The 22,169-nt window shown below is 44.4% G+C and overlaps 1 protein-coding gene across 15 annotated transcripts in view; it reads left to right on the plus strand.

Moving 5' to 3' along the window:
* The window catches only part of LRRC7 (leucine rich repeat containing 7), a 337,880-nt gene that overhangs the window by 59,989 nt on the left and 255,722 nt on the right, over window positions 1-22,169 (plus strand). The window contains exon 1 of one of the 15 annotated variants that reach the window (XM_069738250.1): window positions 8,608-8,709. The exons of the other annotated variants lie outside the window; for them this stretch is intronic. The gene's annotated coding sequence lies outside the window, so the exon portion shown is untranslated. Of the gene's footprint in view, window positions 1-8,607; window positions 8,710-22,169 lie in introns of those variants that run through there. 15 annotated transcript variants of the gene reach the window in all.

A 22,169-nucleotide genomic window follows, 5' to 3' on the forward strand; every position in this document is an offset into this window, starting at 1 on the left:
TTTGACTGGATACAGAGGAGTGTTAGCAGGTGATTGTATCTCTACCAAAACTCCTTTCTCTTTATATCCCTCTATCTGTTTTGTAATCGCTAGTTCCTGCTGGGCACTCACAGGGTATTGTCTGAGCTGTGGGAGAACAGTTCCTGGTTGCACAGATAGTTTTACAGGAGAGATATGCAATAGTCCCACATCGGTGTCACCCTGTGCCCACAGTGTTTCTGGGACCATTGAGAGGTCTAGATCTGTGGTGTACTCTTTTTCTTCAGCATAATCCTCAAAAGCCTGAATTCTAACATATTGTTCTAATGTTTCTGCATCATCAGGGATAGTCAGTATAACTGTGCCATCTTCCCTAAAATTGATGTTAGCTTCTAATTTCTTTAGGACATCAGTTCCTAACAAACATGTTGGGGCACCTCTGGCATACAAAAATCTGGATGCAAAACATTTGGGTCCTAATGAGACCTCTAGGGGCACAGTATATGGCAGTGTTCGAATTACCCCATCATAACCCTCAGCAAAAGTTGTTTGTTCTGAAATATCTTCCGGATTCGGAAGAAAATCTTGATTCAAAATTGAGGAAGTTGCACCTGTATCTATCAAAAATGGAATCTCTCTCCCCCCCACATTCACCTGTATCATAGGTCTTCTAGCTGGTAGGGAAGTTTGTAACACATCGAGTCAATCTGAATCTGGTATGGGACCATCTATGATGGTAGATTTCTGCTGGTTGTCCGTTTGGGGAGGGTTATTTCTGGGAACAAATTTGCCTGACTTTATATCTGCCAACTTCTTCCTGCACTCTCTTTGGAAATGACCTGGCTTTTTACAGTAGTGGCAAGGAAAGTTGTGTCTCACTCTTCCTCCTGTATTAGCTTGTGCTATTCTAACAGGCTTACGATTCTCTCTCATATCCATGACTATTCCTAAACATCGTTGTTTCACAATATTTGGTTGTTCAATTGTTCTCCAATCTGGAGTAGAGGATTTAAATTTTTCTCTGATTTTCGGATCTAGCCCCTCTATTAATTGTTTTGTAAAAAGTCTCCTTACTGAAGCATCAGTCAAATCCAATCCTTCATCCCTAAAGCTATTTTCTAATTCTTGACTATATTCTTCAATACTTTGCCCAAATTTCTGCATAATCACACCCGTAGATCCCCTTTCCCTCTGTTTTTCTCTCATGAAAATTATTAATGCCTCTGTGAACTGGGTACCTGATGCTTCTGTCTGTAAGGCACCCCCTTCTGCCACTGGTCTATTGGGCTGTAGGTGTGTCAATAATTCCTGAAAAAGTCCGGGGGACATTTTCATTCTACATAATTCTTCCCCGTCCGCCCAGACCCCAGCATGAGTCTGCATGATTTGTTGTATGTATTGTGCAAATCGGATGGGATATTGAGTGGGATCAGGCGCATTATGCAGGAGGGACATACCTTCAGCAGGGGACCAAGGAAAATACTGTCGGGTCTGGTGATATCTAGTTCCCATTACCCCGTCAGCACCAGGTTCCCTAAAGGGTCTTGGTACTACCCTAACAGGGGCAAGTACAGCGCCATGTCTAGGTGTACCACAGACTAGGCAATCATTTCTCCAATCTGGAGTTTGTTGTCCACAGTGTGAACATACCCATCCTCCTACCCCACCAAGATTGGGATACAAGGCTGGAAATTGTTTTCCTCCTTCTGCTCCTCCAGATGGTACAAATGATTGGGCTTTTGGATCTAGGTAAGGTGGTGGGATTATGTCACAACTTTTTCCCTTCCCCATAATCCATTTGGAAGTGTCTGGATCATACTTCCAATTCTCCTCTTTAGCTGTTTTTGAGACCTCTATCATACAGTGTATGATTTCTTCCCACCCATTGTCTTTGATAATTCCACCTCGTTCTTTACTCAGTCTTTCCCATTCAGTGCTAAACATAAGTGCTTCTGAAATTCCCAATTTTTCTCTTACCCTTCTAATCTGACTTCTGACTGTCTTCCCACATCTTTCCTGTATGATATCTGCTGCTTCCACTTGTCCTAAGACGGTTTTTGTCTGTTTATTTCCCATTTTTCTTTTTTTTTTTTTTTCAATATTAGCTATTTCTACCCCAGGTGACGTTTGGACAATCACTTATCCTAGGTGATGTCTCGTTGCCTTCTCTCCTAGGGAGCTAAAATATTGAAGGGCTGATCTGCTCCATTCTTTCTAATGTGCAGAATGTACTTAAGTGCTATTATGCACGCAAACAGACCCAGCAACACCATACAGATCACAAAACTTTCTGTGTCAGTTAGCATACTTGTCCCAGGCTCATGGACCCGCGTCCTGGGCTCATTCTATCAAACCTTATCCAGAAATGAAGGAGGTTAAGCACTTAAATGAGAGTCAAGCATGGGCGGAGGTCTCCCCGAAAGGACGCAACCACATGACCCAGTTAGGCTGACTTCCGTGTATAAGGCTTATACCCCAACTATTTCGGCTTATTTTTCTACGCACTTTTGCTCTTCTTTCACAACATACCACAACCTTCACACTGTTCACACACTGCCAGGGACAGGACTCATAAATCTATACAATATAGTAACCCGAGTTTTATAGGTATCTACTCACTACTAGACTAACCCAGCGTGACACGGCTCATAGAGATCTTTCGGATAATACAAGGCAGATAAAAGAGAACTAATAATGTCTCTTACCTGGCCAGGTTTTTCAGTTCATTTGCCGTCCATTATCCCAGATCTCCGTTGTCCGTATCCGCAGGTGAATCTCGAGCAAATACTCTCATCTCGGGTCCCTGTTCGGGCGCCAAAGAAATGTTAAGTCCTTCTCAGTCCCTGGCTTACTAGAGGTAGGGATCCTGAGTAAATGACACGCAAACAAGGTATTGTGTGATCATATACAGGGGAAGCCCAGGAGCACATCTCTCTCTCTGGGCTTTGCCCTCCCTTTATATAGAAAAGAATTATACTTTTACAGACATGCGCACAAGCGCTCATATTTCACTATCTCTTACATAAACAATCTATACCAGTCTTTATCAGTAGAAAGTTACATCATCTGGAAGGTGAATAAAGGCTGCTATTGAAAGAAGGAATGCACACATGATTACTTCCATAAAAGGAAATGTCAAGTCAGCAGAAATGTATCTTGTTGTAAGCGAGATTTCTCAGGAAGAAGACAAGATGGATTGTTTTAGTTCAGTCTGATCTCCACACCACTTAGGAGGCAACACTGATTGACAATCAATTTCACATGCTGTTGTGCAAATGGAATAGACAACAGATGGAAATTATTGGCAATTATCAAGACACCCTCAATAAAGGAGTGGTTCTGCAGGTGGGGACCACAGACCACATCTCAGTACCAATGCTTTCTGGCTGATGTTTTGGTCACTTTTGAATGTTGGTTGTGCTTTCACACTCGTGGTATCATGAGACGGATTCTACAACCCACACAAGTGGCTCAGGTAGTGCAGCTCATCCAGGATGGCACATCAATGCGAGCTGTGGCAAGAAGGTTTGCTGCGTAGTGTCCAGAGGCTGGAGGCGCTACCAGGAGACAGGCCAGTACACCAGGAGATGTGGTGGGGGCCGTAGGAGGGCAACAACCCAGCAGCAGGACCGCTACCTCAGTATTTGTGCAAGGAGGAACAGGAGGAGCACTGCCAGAGCTCTGCAAAATGACCTCCAGCAGGCCACAAATGTGCATGTGTCTGCACAAGCGGTTATAAACCAAGTCCATGAGGATGGTCTGAGTGCCCGACGTCCACAGATGGGGGTTGTGCTCACAGACCATCTCTGTGCAGCGCGATTGGCATTTACCACAGAACACCAGGATTGGCAAATTCCCAACTGGCGCCCTGTGCTCTTCACAGATGAAAGCAGGTTCACACTGAGCACATGTGACAGACGTGACAGAGTCTGGAGACGCTGTGGAAAGCGATCTGCTGCCTGCAACATCCTTTAGCATGACTGGTTTGGCAGTGGGTCAGTAATGGTGTGGTGTGGCATTTCTTTGGAGGGCGCACAGCCCTCCATGTGCTCGCCAGAGGTAGCCTGACTGCCATTAGGTACCGAGATGAGATCCTCGGACCCCTTGTGAGACCATATGCTGGTGTGGTTGGCCCTGGGTTCCTCCTAATGCAGGACAATGCCAGACCTCATGTGGCTGGAGTGTGTCAGCAGTTCCTGCAAGATGAATGCATTGAAGCTATGGACTGGCCCGCCCGTTCCCCAGACCTGAATCCAATTGAACACATCTGGGACATCATGTCTCGCACCATTCACCAATGTCCCATTGCACCACAGACTGTCCAGGAGTTGGCGGATGCTTCAGTCCAGGTCTGGGAGGAGATCCCTCAGGAGACCATCCACCGCGTCGGGCATGCCCTGGTGTTGTAGGGAGGTCATACAGGCACGTGGAGGCCACACGCTGCTGAGCATCATTTCCTTGTCTTGAGGAATTTTCACTGAAGTTCATTTTCCACTTTGATTTTGAGCATCATTCCAACTCCAGACCTCAGTGGGATATTAGTTGTGATTTATGTTGATCATTTTTAGGTTTTATTGTTCTCAACACATTCCTCTATGTAATGAATAAAGATTTACAACTGGAATATTTCATTCAGTGATATCTAGGATGTGGTATTTTAGTGTTCCCTTTATTTTTTTGAGCAGTGTATATAGCGCCCTGTCCTTTGTTACATACTATCCTCTCTTGTTAGATTTCAACTGAAATAAAGGCTGGTGGAGCATGGAAAAGCTTCTTTTCTGATGTTTGTATCTAACAAAAGAGGACTCTATGTAATAAAGGAAGGGCGATGTTGATAACAAAAATAATGAGACTACCTTATGTAAGGAACAGTGCTATATATAGCAAGATGTGATATTATGTAATAGTGGGACACCACTGTGCATAACTGTAGACACTGTATGCTACATAATAACAGACAGTCCCTACATGACTACAGAGGATGATACTTAATCAGGAACGCCCCTTCCAGTAATAATGTCCCGCATACTGGGTTTCTTCCTGGGATAATATCTCCCAACTCGGCCTGCTTCTTGGTATAATGCCCCCATCCTGTTCCCTTTCCTGCTCTAATGTTCCCTATCCTGGTCCCCTTCTAGGTATAATGTGACTCATCCTGGTATAATGTGCTCCAACCTGGTATACATGACCCCAATCCTCATATACATGTCCTTGTCCCCCATGCAGATATACATGTGCCACATTCAGGTATATATATATGACCTATCCATGTATACATGTCCCCCATCCTCTTATGTATGTCCCCCGTCCTCATAAATATGTCCCAGTCCAGGTGTGTATGTATGCGCTCCATCAATGTATACTGTATATGTGCCCCATGTTCATATACCGTGTGTATGTATATATATATATATATATATATATATATATATATATATATATATATATATATATATATATATATATATATGTGTCCCATCCTGTATATATGTTCCCCATCCTGGTATATTTGTTCCATATCCTGCTATAATGTGCCCCATCCTGTTATAATGTCCTCCATCCTCATATCCATATCCTGGTATAATGTGCCCTGTTTTGCAATACATTAAAACAAATGATACTACTCATTGCTCCCCCACACCATGCAGGATACTCTTCTACAACCAGCACGGGAGTCGACAGCTGACCTTGGCGTCCCTGTCATGGCGTATAACGTCACTGCCATGTGCCCCCAGTCACGGTACACGGACGTCAGCTACCAGCCTCTGATTGGCCGGTGGTGTGTGTTGCAGCGCAGGGAAACAGCGCTCCTTGGATGCACATTCAGCCGAAGTAGTCGCTGATAGTGGCAGGCCCCCCTCCACCTACGGGCCCCGATACAGGTGCATGACACGGCCACATATACCACACAGGAGAGCTGACAGATCCTCTATATACTGCACCACACAGGAGAGCTGACCGATCCTCTATATACTACACCACACAGGACAGCTGACAGATCCTCCATATACCACACCGCACAGGAGACCTGACAGATCCTCTATATACTGCACCACACGGGACACATCCTCTATATACTACACCACACGGGACACATCCTCTATATACTACACCACACAGGAGAGCCGACAGATCCTCTATATACTACACCACACAGGAGAGCTGACAGATCCTCCATATACCACACCACACAGGAGAGCTGACAGATCCTGTATATACTACACCACACAGGAAAACTGACAGATCCTCTATATACTACACCACACAGGAGAGCTGACAGATCCTCCATATACCACACCACACAGGAGAGCTGACAGATCCTCTATATACTACACCACACAGGAGAGCTGACAGATCCTCTATATACTACACCACACAGGAGAGGTGACAGATCCTCTATATACTACACCACACAGGAGAGGTGACAGATCCTCTATATACTACACCACACGGGAGAGCTGACAGATCCTCTATATACTACACCACACAGGAGAGCTGACAGATCCTCTATATACTACACCACACAGGAGAGCTGACAGATCCTCTATATACCACACCACACAGGAGAACTGACAGATCCTCTATATACTACACCACACAGGAGAGCTGACAGATCCTCTATATACTACACCACACAGGAGAGCTGACAGATCCTCTATATACTACACCACACAGGAGAGCTGACAGATCCTCTATATACTACACCACACAGGAGAGGTGACAGATCCTCTATATACTACACCACACAGGAGAGGTGACAGATCCTCTATATACTACACCACACGGGAGAGCTGACAGATCCTCTATATACTACACCACACAGGAGAGCTGACAGATCCTCTATATACTACACCACACAGGAGAGCTGACAGATCCTCTATATACTACACCACACAGGAGAGCTGACAGATCCTCCATATACCACACCACACAGGAGAACTGACAGATCCTCTATATACTATACCACACAGGAGAGCTGACAGATCCTCTATATACTACACCACACAGGAGAGCTGACAGATCCTCTATATACCACACCACACAGGAGAGGTGACAGATCCTCTATATACTACACCACACAGGAGAGGTGACAGATCCTCTATATACTACACCACACGGGAGAGCTGACAGATCCTCTATATACTACACCACACAGGAGAGCTGACAGATCCTCTATATACTACACCACACAGGAGAGCTGACAGATCCTCTATATACTACACCACACAGGAGAGCTGACAGATCCTCCATATACCACACCACACAGGAGAACTGACAGATCCTCTATATACTACACCACACAGGAGAGCTGACAGATCCTCTATATACTACACCACACAGGAGAGCTGACAGATCCTCTATATACTACACCACACAGGAGAGCTGACAGATCCTCTATATACTACACCACACAGGAGAGCTGACAGATCCTCTATATACTACACCACACAGGAGAGCTGACAGATCCTCTATATACTACACCACACAGGAAAACTGACAGATCCTCTATATACTACACCACACAGGAAAACTGACAGATCCTCTATATACTACACCACACAGGAGAGCTGACAGATCCTCTATATACTACACCACACAGGAGAGCTGACAGATCCTCTATATACTACACCACACAGGAGAGCTGACAGATCCTCTATATACTACACCACACAGGAGAGCTGACAGATCCTCTATATACTACACCACACAGGAGAGCTGACAGATCCTCCATATACCACACCACACAGGAGAACTGACAGATCCTCTATATACTACACCACACAGGAGAGCTGACAGATCCTCTATATACTACACCACACAGGAGAGCTGACAGATCCTCTATATACTACACCACACAGGAGAGCTGACAGATCCTCTATATACTACACCACACAGGAAAACTGACAGATCCTCTATATACTACACCACACAGGAGAGCTGACAGATCCTCTATATACTACACCACACAGGAAAACTGACAGATCCTCTATATACTACACCACACAGGAAAACTGACAGATCCTCTATATACTACACCACACAGGAGAGCTGACAGATCCTCTATATACTACACCACACAGGAGAGCTGACAGATCCTCTATATACTACACCACACAGGAGAGCTGACAGATCCTCTATATACTGCACCACACGGGACACATCCTCTATATACTACACCACACAGGAGAGCTGACAGATCCTCTATATACTGCACCACACGGGACACATCCTCTATATACTACACCACACAGGAGAGCTGACAGATCCTCTATATACTACACCACACAGGAGAGCTGAGAGATCCACTATAGTATACCGTCTATACCAATCAACAAAGGATAGGCTACAGGTCTTTAAAGAATAGGGAAGGATATTACAATGATATTCTCCAGAATCTTTATTTTACATACCGTATGTCCTTATTCATGAATTTTCACTTTTGTTCCTGTATCTCTTTAAAGTCTTCCCATTTGGCCATTAAAGCCATCCAGCAGGTTAGAAGTTTGCTGACAACTTTGTTAAGTCTCTTTGTGTTAGTAGAACGGATAAACAAGGTCCTCAGTAACACAAGCAAACAAGCCTTGAATTCGCTCTTCTCTTCATTTGCCGCCTTTCTTCCCCTGCTGTAAGCATGTTTGCAGTTTTGTGATCTGTAGTGCAGCTGCTTTCTGATGTTGGCAAGCTTTTTCAAAGCATCTTTGCCAGCCCGGAGTCTCCAAGCTCAAAGAGGTATGTAAATGATTTTATTGGCAGTGCTGGAATTCTCATTCATCTTGTCCTTTTGGGAAACTTAATTTCCCTGGCTGTATCTTTATGCAAAAATAATTCTGTGTGTCTTGTACTAATGTATCACAATTACACAGTATAGAGAACAGATAGAATAGTATTAGTATACGTGAACCATAAGTCTCAGCATAGCTTACTGGTGATCACATTGGTGCAGAGTTACCCTAATGAGTTGAAGAGAAATGTGGAGGAATTGCATGACTGTCAGTCAGGTTCCAGTCCTTATTCTCTCATGCATTAGTTTTGCTTTGACAGAACTTTTACATTTAGAAGCAATGATATGGCTGTGAAGTCCTGAGAATTCTAGTGGAGTTGTCATATGCAAATTAAGCTGGAAATGCGCCGGAGCATTATCAATAAGCAAGCCATTTGCAATGAGTTTCTAATGCAACTGTGGCCTAGGCCGGGTTCACACTGCATTTTTTCCATTGTGGCTTACAATGCAAGCCCAAAAAAATGGGATTTAGACGGAGCACCCATCGGGGCCATGGACTTCAATGAGGCAGAGTCACTGTGCTCTGCGTGGCCTCTATTTCGGCATTCAGGAGAGCACAAATGTATAATCCACTTCGCTCCTATTTTGGGGAGTTTTTGTAGAAGATTTTAGTTACCTGGAGCAGTTTTAAAGAGTTTTTTTCCTGAAGAGTTTTTCACTGCCTTTTGATTAGTCAGTGAGAAGTCTGGAGCAGATTTCATCAGAACTTCTTTTTTGCATTTTTCTAAGCCTCAAGTGAAAAAAAGACTGAAAAGACTGAACACATGAACAGCAAAGTGGTTTAAAATAAAAAGAAATCGGAAGAGGTCTTTAAACAATTTTAAATGATTTTTCATTTTATGGACCATAACCAGGTTGACTAAAGCATGTAAAAAGAACTTATATCTTCACCCCTTCACGACATGCGCAGTACTAGTATGGCGCATGTCGTGTCTCCCACTTTGATGTGGGCTCCGGCGGTGAGCCCACATCAAAGTCGCGACATGTCAGCTGTTTTGTACAACTGACGTGCGCGCAATAGCGGCGGGTGAAATCTGATTCACCCACCACTATTAACCTGTTAAATGCCACTGTCAAACACTGACAGTGGCATTTAACTAACGCTTCCGGCCGCGCGACCAGAAATGCGCTCATTGCCAACACCCGTCACATGATTAGAGGTTGGCGATGTGTCAGGACAGTAATGATAGACCTTGAGACCTCTATGGTTACTGATGCCGGCCTGCTGTGAGCGCCACCCTGTGGTCGGCGCTCATAGCAAGCCTGCATTTCAGCTACATAGCAGCGATCTGATGATCGCTGCTATGTAGCAGAGCCGATCCAGTGGTGCCAGCTTCTATCCTCCCATGGAGGCTATTGAAGCATGGCACAAGTTAAAAAAAAAATCTTTTTAAAAATATGAAAAAAATTAAAAAAAATAAAAGCTTAAATCACCCCCCTTTTGCCCCATCCTAAATAAAACCATTAAAAAAAAATCAAACTTACACATATTTGGTATCCCCGCACTCAGAATTGCCAGATCTATCAATAAAAAAAAGCATTAACCTGATCGCTAAACAGCGTAGCGAGAAAAAAATTTGAAATGCCAAAATTACGCTTTTTTGGTTGCCGCGACATTGCATTCAAATACAATAACGGGCGATCAAAAGAACGTATCCGCACCAAAGTGGTATCATTAAAAACGCCAGCTCGGCACAAAAAAATAAGCCCTCACCTGATCCCAGATCACGAAAAATGGAGACGCTACAGGTATCGGAAAATGGCGCTTTCTTTTTTTTTTAGGCAAAGTTTTGAATTTTTTTTCATCACTTAGATAAAAAATAACCTAGACATGTTTGGGGTCTATGAATTCGTAATGACCTGGAGAATCATAACATCAGTTTTAGCATTTAGTGAAGCTAGAAAAAAAGCCAAACAAAAAACAAATGTGGGATTACACTTTTTTTGCAATTTCACCACACTTGGAATTTGTTTCCCGTTTTCTAGTACAAGACATGGTAAAACCAATGGTGTCGTTCAAAAGTACAACTCGTCCTGCAAAAAATAAGCCTTCACATGGCCAAATTGACATATTGAAAAATAAAAAAGTTATGGCTCTGGGAAGGAGGGGAGTGAAAAATGAAAATGCAAAAGCGAAAAAGGGCCGCGGCGGGAAGGGGTTAAATATTATATTAGATAACTGCATAAATAGCAATTGCTCAGTATAAAAACATTAGGGAAATTTGGGGTCTGTGCATTTGCCGTGCAGAACCACAAATTGGTTTTCATACATTGAGAAAAGCGCCGTTGCGGCACAGAAACGTATTGGTATTAATAAAAACCATTTTGGAATTCCAAGGCTCTTCATTCCCGCAGCGCAGCCGGCCTAAAGGTGCCAGATTCCATTTTTTTACATCAGCAGAATATTGATAGACGATAAGCTTCTGTATCCTGAGCTTCCGACTGTCCTATTTTTTTTACAGTGTTGACCCACAAAATGCATAGAGAATATGCAAAACCATCCAAAAGTGGGAGATTTTCTAGCTGATACTGTTTGGGTTAAAATGTTGGTTAGTATGCCAGTGCTAGTAGTTACCGGACTACGTGGCTGTTATCTTACAGCCATATGAGGGTGAAAATTCAGCATGTGTATTACACTGAAAATGAGACATAGGCCGCATTTACCAGTTCAGCTGTTATGGCAACAATGATAGGTGGTTTTTTTCAGTGTATTTATGGATTCCAAAGAAAAATGCTTTAAAGAAGCACCACTTACAGTATTACTAATTCAGGACCCACAGTATCCAACAGGACCCAAGTGCAGAATCAACCTTGGGATCCTAAGGCCGGGTTCACACATCCAGTATTCAAGGTATGAGAGCTGACTGCGATGGCTGGACTGACCACGGGTCTCCTGACCTAGGTTCAACAGCCTCTTCTATATATATAATTGTCTAAGGGGTACTTCCGTCTTTCTGTCGGCAACTTCCGTAACGGAAATCCCGCGTCGCTGATTGGTCTCGCCAGCTGCATGTCATGGCTACCGCGACCAATCAGCGACGGCCACATCCCGGCCGAGAATTAGTCCCTCCCCTACTCCCCTGCAGTCAGTGCCCGGCGCCCGCTCCGTAGTCCCCTCCAGTCACCGCTCACACAGGGTTAATGCCGGCGGTAACGGACCACGTTATGCCGCGGGTAACGCACTCCGTTACCGCTGCTATTAACCCTGTGTGTCCCCAACTTTTTTACTATTGATGCTGCCTATGCAGCATCAATAGTAAAAAGATGTAATGTTAAAAATAATAAAAAAACAAAAAACCTGCTATTCTCACCTTCCGTCGTCGGACGATGCGCTCGCGCCAGCCGCCATCTTCCGTTCCCAGAGATGCATTGCGAAATTACGAGACCGCTAAGTCATCTGGGTAATTTTGCAATGCATCCTGGGAACGGAAGATGGCGGCAGCCGTGCGCGCATCGCCAGTGTTTCGCTGGATCCTAGGGGGTGAGCATATAACTATTTTTTATTTTAATTATTTTTTTTAACAGGGATACGGTGCCCACACTGCTAAATACTGCGTGGGCAGTGTTATACACCGCGTGGCTGCTATATACTACATGGGCAGTGTTATATACTCCGTGGGCTGTGTGATATACTCCGTGGGCTGTGCTATATACTACGTGCCCTGTGTTATATGTTACGTGGGCTGTGTTATATACTGTGTCGCCTGTGTTATATACTGCGTGGCTGCTATATACTGCGTGGGCTGTGCTATATGCTACGTGGCTGTGTTATATAGTATGTGGGCTGTTATATACTCCGTGGGCTGGGTGATATACTGCGTGGGCTGTGCTATATACTACATGCCCTGTGTTTTATACTGCGTGGCCTGTGTTATATACTACGTCGCCTGTGTTATATACTGCGTGGCTGCTATATACTGTGTGGGTTGTGTTATATAGTATGTGGGCTGTGTTATATACTGTTTGGGCTGTGTTATATACTGCATGGCCACTGTTATATACTGCATGGCCTGTATTAACGCATCGGGTATTCTAGAATATGTATGTATGTATATAGCAGCCACATAGTATATAGCACAGGCCACGTAGTATTTGCTATATACTACGTGGCCTCTGCTATATACTATGTGGCTGCTATATACATACATACATATTCTAGAATACCCGATGCGTTAGAATCGGGCCACCATCTAGTAGGTATATATGACGTTAATGAGGTCAGTGTTATGATTAGGCAATTCAGTACCACAATGGACATAGAGGTCAGAGCACATACAGTGATCTGACAAAACCCCCAAATCATAGAACGAGCTCTGAGACGTGGGAACTCTGCAGACCGCAATCCCTAATCCTCTCCAACAACACTAGAGGCAGCCGTGGATTGCGCCTAACGCTCCCTATGCAACTCGGCACAGCCTGAGAAACTAGCTAGCCTGAAGATAGAAAATAAGCCTACCTTGCCTCAGAGAAATACCCCAAAGGAAAGGCAGCCCCCACATATAATGACTGTGAGTTAAGATGAAAAGACAAACGTAGAGATGAAATAGATCTAGCAAAGTGAGGCCCGACTTTCTGAACAGAGCGAGGATAGGAAAGGTAACCCCGCGGTCAACACAAAACCCTACAAAACCACGCAAAGGGGGCAAAAAGACCCTCCGTACCGAACTAACGGCACGGAGGTACACCCTCTGCGTCCCAGAGCTTCCAGCAAACAGACAAGCTGGACAGAAAAAATAGCAAACAAATAGCAAAGCAGAACTTAGGCTACGTTCACATTAGCGTTGCGTGCCGGTGCGTCGGCGACGCAACGCACGATGCACCAAAAACGCACGCAAAAACGCTGCGTTTTGCGACGCGTGCGTCGTTTTTTGACGAAAATCGGACGCACGAAAAATGCAACTTGTTGCATTTTCTTGCGTCCGACGCTAGTGTCGAAAACGACGCACGTGTCGGAAAACGCAACAAAAAAACGCACGCGTCCCCCATGTTAAACATAGGGGCGCGTCGCCGCTGCGTCGCCGACGCAACAGCGGCGCACATTAGCGGAACGCTAATGTGAACGTAGCCTTAGCTATGCAGAGCAGCAGGCCACAGGAACGATCCAGGAGGAAACAGGTCCAACACTAGAACATTGACAGGAGGCCAGGATCAAAGCACTAGGTGGAGTTAAGTAGAGCAGCACCTAACGACTTCACCATATCACCTGAGGAAGGAAACTCAGAAGCCGCAGTACCACTTTCCTCCACCAACGGAAGCTCACAGAGAGAATCAACCGAAATACCACTTGTGACCACAGGAGGGAGCTCTGCCACAGAATTCACAACAGTACCCCCCCCCTTGAGGAGGGGTCACCGAACCCTCACCAAAGCCCCCAGGCCGACCAGGATGAGCCACATGAAAGGCACGAACAAGATCGGGAGCATGGACATCAGAGGCAAAAACCCAGGAATTATCCTCCTGAGCATAACCCTTCCATTTAACCAGATACTGGAGTTTCCGTCTTGAAACACGAGAATCCAAAATCTTCTCCACAATATACTCCAACTCCCCCTCCACCAAAACCGGGGCAGGAGGGTCAACAGATGGCACCATAGGTGCCACGTATCTCCGCAACAATGACCTATGGAATACGTTATGTATGGAAAAAGAATCTGGAAGGGTCAGACGAAAAGACACAGGATTAAGAACCTCAGAAATCCTATACAGACCAATGAAACAAGGTTTAAACTTAGGAGAGGAAACCTTCATAGGAATATGACGAGAAGATAACCAAACCAGATCCCCAACACGAAGTCGGGGACCCACACAGCGTCTGCGATTAGCGAAATGTTGAGCCTTCTCCTGGGACAAGGTCAAATTGTCCACTACATGAGTCCAAATCTGCTGCAACCTGTCCACCACAGTATCCACACCAGGACAGTCCGAAGACTCAACCTGTCCTGAAGAGAAACGAGGATGGAACCCAGAGTTGCAGAAAAATGGCGAAACCAAGGTAGCCGAGCTGGCCCGATTATTAAGGGCGAACTCAGCCAAAGGCAAAAAGGACACCCAGTCATCCTGATCAGCAGAAACAAAGCATCTCAGATATGTTTCCAAGGTCTGATTGGTTCGTTCAGTCTGGCCATTAGTCTGAGGATGGAAAGCCGAGGAAAAAGACAAGTCAATGCCCATCCTACCACAAAAGGCTCGCCAAAACCTCGAAACAAACTGGGAACCTCTGTCAGAAACGATATTCTCTGGAATGCCATGTAAACGAACCACATGCTGGAAGAACAATGGCACCAAATCAGAGGAGGAAGGCAATTTAGACAAGGGTACCAAATGGACCATCTTAGAGAAGCGATCACAGACCACCCAAATGACTGACATCTTTTGAGAAACGGGAAGATCTGAAATAAAATCCATAGAGATATGTGTCCAAGGCCTCTTCGGGACCGGCAAGGGCAAAAGCAACCCACTGGCACGAGAACAGCAGGGCTTAGCCCGAGCACAAATCCCACAGGACTGCACAAAAGTACGCACATCCCGCGACAGAGATGGCCACCAAAAGGATCTAGCCACTAACTCTCTGGTACCAAAGATTCCAGGATGACCAGCCAACACCGAACAATTAACCTCAGAGATAACTCTACTCGTCCACCTATCAGGGACAAACAGTTTCTCCGCTGGGCAACGATCAGGTTTATTATCCTGAAATTTTTGCAGCACCCGCCGCAAATCAGGGGAGATGGCAGACACAATTACTCCTTCCTTGAGGATACCCGCCGGCTCAGACAAACCCGGAGAGTCGGGCACAAAACTCCTAGACAGAGCATCCGCCTTCACATTTTTAGAGCCCGGAAGGTACGAAATCACAAAGTCAAAACGGGCAAAAAACAGCGACCAACGAGCCTGTCTAGGATTCAACCGCTTAGCAGACTCGAGATAAGTCAAGTTCTTATGATCAGTCAAGACCACCACGCGATGCTTAGCTCCTTCAAGCCAATGACGCCAATCCTCGAATGCCCACTTCATGGCCAGCAACTCTTGATTGCCCACATCATAATTTCGCTCAGCAGGCGAAAACTTCCTGGATTAGAAGGTGCATGGTTTCATCACCGAGCAATCAGAACTTCTCTGCGACAAAACAGCCCCTGCTCCAATCTCAGAAGCATCAACCTCGACCTGGAATGGAAGTGAAACATCTGGTTGACACAACACAGGGGCAGAAGAAAAACGACGCTTCAACTCTTGAAAAGCTTCCACAGCAGCAGAAGACCAATTGACCACATCAGCACCCTTCTTGGTCAAATCGGTCAATGGTTTAGCAATACTAGAAAAATTGCAGATGAAGCGACGATAAAAATTAGCAAAGCCCAGGAACTTTTGCAGACTTTTCAGAGATGTCGGCTGAGTCCAATCATGGATGGCTTGGACCTTAACAGGGTCCATCTCGATAGTAGAAGGGGAAAAGATGAACCCCAAAAATGAAACCTTCTGAACACCAAAGAGACACTTTGATCCCTTCACAAACAAAGAATTAGCACGCAGGACCTGAAAAACCGTTCTGACCTGCTTCACATGAGACTCCCAATCATCCGAGAAGATCAAAATGTCATCCAAGTACACAATCAGGAATTTATCCAGGTATTCTCGGAAGATGTCATGCATAAAGGACTGAAACACTGATGGAGCATTGGCAAGTCCGAATGGCATTACTAGATACTCAAAATGACCCTCGGGCGTATTAAATGCAGTTTTCCATTCATCGCCTCGCTTAATTCGCACAAGATTATACGCACCACGAAGATCTATCTTGGTGAACCAACTAGCCCCTTTAATCCGAGCAAACAAATCAGATAACAACGGCAAGGGGTACTGAAATTTAACCGTGATCTTATTTAGAAGGCGGTAATCTATACAAGGTCTCAGCGAACCATCCTTCTTGGCTACAAAAAAGAACCCTGCTCCTAATGGCGATGATGACGGGCGAATATGCCCCTTCTCCAGGGACTCCTTCACATAACTGCGCATAGCGGCGTGCTCAGGCACAGATAAATTAAACAGTCGACCTTTTGGGAATTTACTACCAGGAATCAAATTGATAGCACAATCACAATCCCTATGCGGAGGTAGGGTATCGGACTTGGGCTCATCAAATACATCCCGGTAATCAGACAAGAACTCTGGAACCTCAGAAGGGGTGGATGACGAAATTGACAGAAATGGAACATCACCATGTACCCCCTGACAACCCCAGCTGGACAGTGACATGGATTTCCAATCTAATACTGGATTATGGACTTGTAGCCATGGCAACCCCAACACGACCACATCATGCAGATTATGCAACACCAGAAAGCGAATAACCTCCTGATGTGCAGGAGCCATGCACATGGTCAGCTGGGTCCAGTACTGAGGCTTATTCTTGGCCAAAGGCGTAGCATCAATTCCTCTCAATGGAATAGGACACTGCAAGGGCTCCAAGAAAAACCCACAACGCTTAGCATACTCCAAGTCCATCAAATTCAGGGCAGCGCCTGAATCCACAAATGCCATGACAGAATATGATGACAAAGAGCAGATCAAGGTAACGGACAGAAGAAATTTTGACTGTACCGTACCAATGGTGGCAGACCTAGCGAACCGCTTAGTGCGCTTAGGACAATCAAAGATAGCATGAGTGGAATCACCACAATAGAAACACAGCCCATTCAGACGTCTGTGTTCTTGCCGTTCAACTCTGGTCAAAGTCCTATCGCACTGCATAGGCTCAGGTGATACCGCCAAATGGTGCACAGATTTACGCTCACGCAAGCATCGACCGATCTGAATGGCCAAAGACATAGACTCATTCAAACCAGCAGGCATAGGAAATCCCACCATGACATCCTTAAGGGCTTCAGAGAGACCCTTTCTGAACATAGCTGCCAGCGCAGATTCATTCCATTGAGTGAGCACGGACCACTTTCTAAATTTCTGACAATATACCTCTATCTCATCCTGACCCTGACAAAGAGCCAGCAAATTTTTTTCTGCCTGATCCACTGAATTAGGTTCATCGTACAGCAATCCGAGCGCCAGGAAAAACGCATCGATATTACTTAATGCAGGATCTCCTGGTGCAAGAGAAATTGCCCAGTCCTGAGGGTCGCCACGCAAAAAATAAATAATGATCAAAACCTGTTGAACTGGATCACCAGAGGAGCGATGTTTCAAGGCCAGAAATAGTTTACAATTATTTTTGAAACTCAGAAACTTAGTTCTATCTCCAAAAAACAAATCAGGAATAGGAATTCTTGGTTCTAACATAGATTTCTGATCAATAGTGTCTTGAATCTTTTGTACTCTTGCCGAGAGCTGATCCACACATGAAGACAGACTTCTAATGTCCATCGCTACACCTGTGTACTGAACCACCCAAATGTCTAGGGGAAAAAAAAGGCAAAACACAGTGCAGAGAAAAAAAAATGGTCTCAGAACTTCTTTTTTCCCTCTATTGAGAATCATTAGTACTTTTGTCCTCCTGTATTGTTATGATTAGGCAATTCAGTACCACAATGGACATAGAGGTCAGAGCACATACAGTGATCTGACAAAACCCCAAAATCATAGAACGAGCTCCGAGACGTGGGAACTCTGCAGACCGCAATCCCTAATCCTCTCCAACAACACTAGAGGCAGCCGTGGATTGCGCCTAACGCTCCCTATGCAACTCGGCACAGCCTGAGAAACTAGCTAGCCTGAAGATAGAAAATAAGCCTACCTTGCCTCAGAGAAATACCCCAAAGGAAAGGCAGCCCCCACATATAATGACTGTGAGTTAAGATGAAAAGACAAACGTAGAGATGAAATAGATCTAGCAAAGTGAGGCCCGACTTTCTGAACAGAGCGAGGATAGGAAAGGTAACCCCGCGGTCAACACAAAACCCTACAAAACCACGCAAAGGGGGCAAAAAGACCCTCCGTACCGAACTAACGGCACGGAGGTACACCCTCTGCGTCCCAGAGCTTCCAGCAAACAAATAGACAAGCTGGACAGAAAAAATAGCAAACAAAATAGCAAAGCAGAACTTAGCTATGCAGAGCAGCAGGCCACAGGAACGATCCAGGAGGAAACAGGTCCAACACTAGAACATTGACAGGAGGCCAGGATCAAAGCACTAGGTGGAGTTAAGTAGAGCAGCACCTAACGACTTCACCATATCACCTGAGCAAGGAAACTCAGAAGCCGCAGTACCACTTTCCTCCACCAACGGAAGCTCACAGAGAGAATCAACCGAAATACCACTTGTGACCACAGGAGGGAGCTCTGCCACAGAATTCACAACAGGTCAGGTCAGAAGACTTGCAGCCGGTTCAGACATTGCAGGCCATACTCAAACCGTGAAAGTTGGATGTGTAAAAATCGTCTGTTAGTTACACCATTGGTTTAATCTAAAACTGGGTACATGGAAGTATTTAGTGTACACTACTGTTATAAAGTTTAGGGTCACTTAAAAATTTCCTTATTTTTGAAAGAAAAGCACAGTTTTTTCCAATGAAGCTAACAATAAATGATTCAGAAATACACTCTATACTTTGGTAATGTGGTAAATTACTATTCTAGCTGCAAACGTCCATTTCCAACAACCATAACTCCAGTGTTCTTATAGTACTTGTGTTGTGTGTTTGCTAACTGTGTAAGAACGCTAATGGATGGTTAGAATACCCTGGAAAACCCTTGTGCAAGTATGTTAGCACAGCTGAAAACAGTTTGGCTGATTAGAGAACCTATAAACCTGACCGTCCTTTGAGCTGGTTGAGAATCTGGAGCATTGCATTTGTTGGTTCCATTAAACTCTCAAAATGGCCAGAAAAAAAGAACTTTCATGTGAAACTTGACAGTCAATTCTTGTTCTTAGAAATGAAGGCTATTACATGCGAGAAATTTTCAAGAAACTGAAGATTTCCTACAATGGTGTGTACTACTCCCTTCAGAGCAGAGCACAAATAGGCTCTAACAAGAGTAGAAAGAGAAGTGTGAGGCCCAGCTGCACAACTGAGCAACAAGACAAGTACATTCGAGTCTGTAGTTTGAGAAATCAACGCCTCACAGGTCCTCAACTGGCAGCTTCATTAAATAGCACACGCAAAATGCCAGTGTCAACGTCTACATTGAAGAGGCGACTCTGGGATGCTGGCCTTCAGGGCAGAGTGGCAAAGAAAAAGCCATATCTGAGACTGGCTAATAAAAGATTAATATGGGCAAAAGAACACAGACATTGGACAGAGGAAGATTGGAAAAAAGAGTTATGGACAGACAAATCCAAGTTTGGATCACACAGAAGAACATTTGTGGGACGCAGAACAACTGAAAAGATGCTGGAAGAGGGCCTGACGCCATCTGTCAAGCATGGTGGAGGTAATGTGATGGTCTGGGGTTTCTTTGGTGCTGGTGGGAGATTTGTACAAGGTAAAAGGGATATTGAATAAGGAAGGCTATCACTCCATTTTGCAACGCCATGTCATACCCTGTGGACAGCGCTTGATTGGAGCAAATTTCATCCTACAACAGAACAAGGACCCAAAGCACACCTCCAAATTATGCAGGAACTATTTAGGGGAAAAAACAGCAGCTGGTATCTATCTGTAATGGAGCCGCCAGTGCAGTCACCAGATCTCAGCCCCATTGAGCTGTTGTGGGAGCAGCTTGACCGTATGGTGCAAAAAGTGCCCATCAACCAAACCAACTTGTGGAGGGGCTTCTGGAAGCATGGGGGGAAATGTCTCCAGATTACTTCAGTAAATTAACTGCTAGAATGCCAAAGGTCTGCAATGCTGGAATTGATGCAAAGGGAGCATTCTTTGACGAAAGCAAAGATTGAAGGAGAAAATTATTATTTCAAATAAAAATCCTTTTTTCTAACCTTGTCAATGTCTGGACTAGATTTTAATTTCATATGGCAACTCATCTGATTAATAAAAGTATGAGTTTTCATGGAAAAAACAAAATTGTCTCTGTGACCCTAAACTTTTGAACGCTGGTGTATATTACAAATATACTTCCAGGCTGACGTGTGAAGTCCTCCAGACTCCTGGAAGAAATGGCACATCTGGTTTACCTCCCAAATCCTTGTGTAAATTAGCACATATGGATGGTTTCTAGTGCATGGTACCTGGATAGTTTGTCCTCACACAGGGCCCTGGCGCCTCTTCACACATTTGAGGGGCAGAAAATGGGTCTTGGAGGTGGTGACATTGGGTGCTGAGTACTAGGCATGACAATATGCACACGATTTCTGTACGGCAACAGCAAGTGGTTGTAAAAGGTTGGCTAGTATGATTATAAACTGTGATATGTCATTTTATACAGAAGTAATATTAACTATGGATATTTGCAGACAGTGGTTTACGTGAAGACAGCATGGACCCATGGAAAACCTAGAGAACATGGTCAAAGTGTTGCTATAGTTTATTGAAATTACGAAGAAAAGTAATGAATTGATGTCCTAAAACCTAGCTGATCTGTCATAACATTAGTGTAATACATTGTAGAATTGTTGCCTACAGTGTTAGTTATTTCAGTGACTGTCAGGACACAATGGAGATGTATGGAGGACACATACAGCATATCCTGCATTCACTAGATATTCTGTAGCATAGCAGCATTTTGCAGAAATTGATTGATGGTGATCATTAGAAATTGCCCAAGGAAAATTGATGGATTTCACAGCTTTTAGGCTTGATCTATTGAGCTACAAATATATTCTCATCCAAGAACTCAGCAGCCTATCCAAATCTCCAACATTGGCTGAATGTTTTTCCCTTTAACACCCGACATTTTGGAGGTATACGACTATTTATATCCTATATCTCAGCTTGCTTTTTATCTATGGTGTCAAAGTATTTACAAAGACTGTAATAAGCAAGACCATCTCTGGTCCCAAAGTGCGCCACCATATTTAGCAATTCTGCAATCTGGAATAAGACTATATATATATATATATATATATATATATATATATATATATATATATATATATATATATACAGTACAGACCGAAAGTTTGGACACACCTTCTCATTTAAAGATTTTTATGTATTTTCATGACTATGAAAATTGTACATTCACACTGAAGGCATCAAAACTATGAATTAACACATGTGGAATTATATAATTAACAAGTGTGAAACAACTGAAAATATGTCTTATATTCTAGGTTCAAAGTAGCCACCTTTTGCTTTGATGAGTGCTTTGTACACTCTTGGCATTCTCTTGATGAGCTTCAAGAGGTTGTCACCGGGAATGGTCTTCCAACAATCTTGAAGGAGTTCCCAGAGATGCTTAGCACTTGTTGGCCCTTTTGCCTTCACTCTGCGGTCCAGCTCACCCCAAACCATCTCGATTGGGTTCAGGTCTGGTGACTGTGGAGGCCAGGTCATCTGG

Source organism: Ranitomeya imitator, chromosome 8 (genome assembly GCF_032444005.1).
Source record: "Ranitomeya imitator isolate aRanImi1 chromosome 8, aRanImi1.pri, whole genome shotgun sequence".
NCBI lineage: Eukaryota > Metazoa > Chordata > Amphibia > Anura > Dendrobatidae > Ranitomeya > Ranitomeya imitator.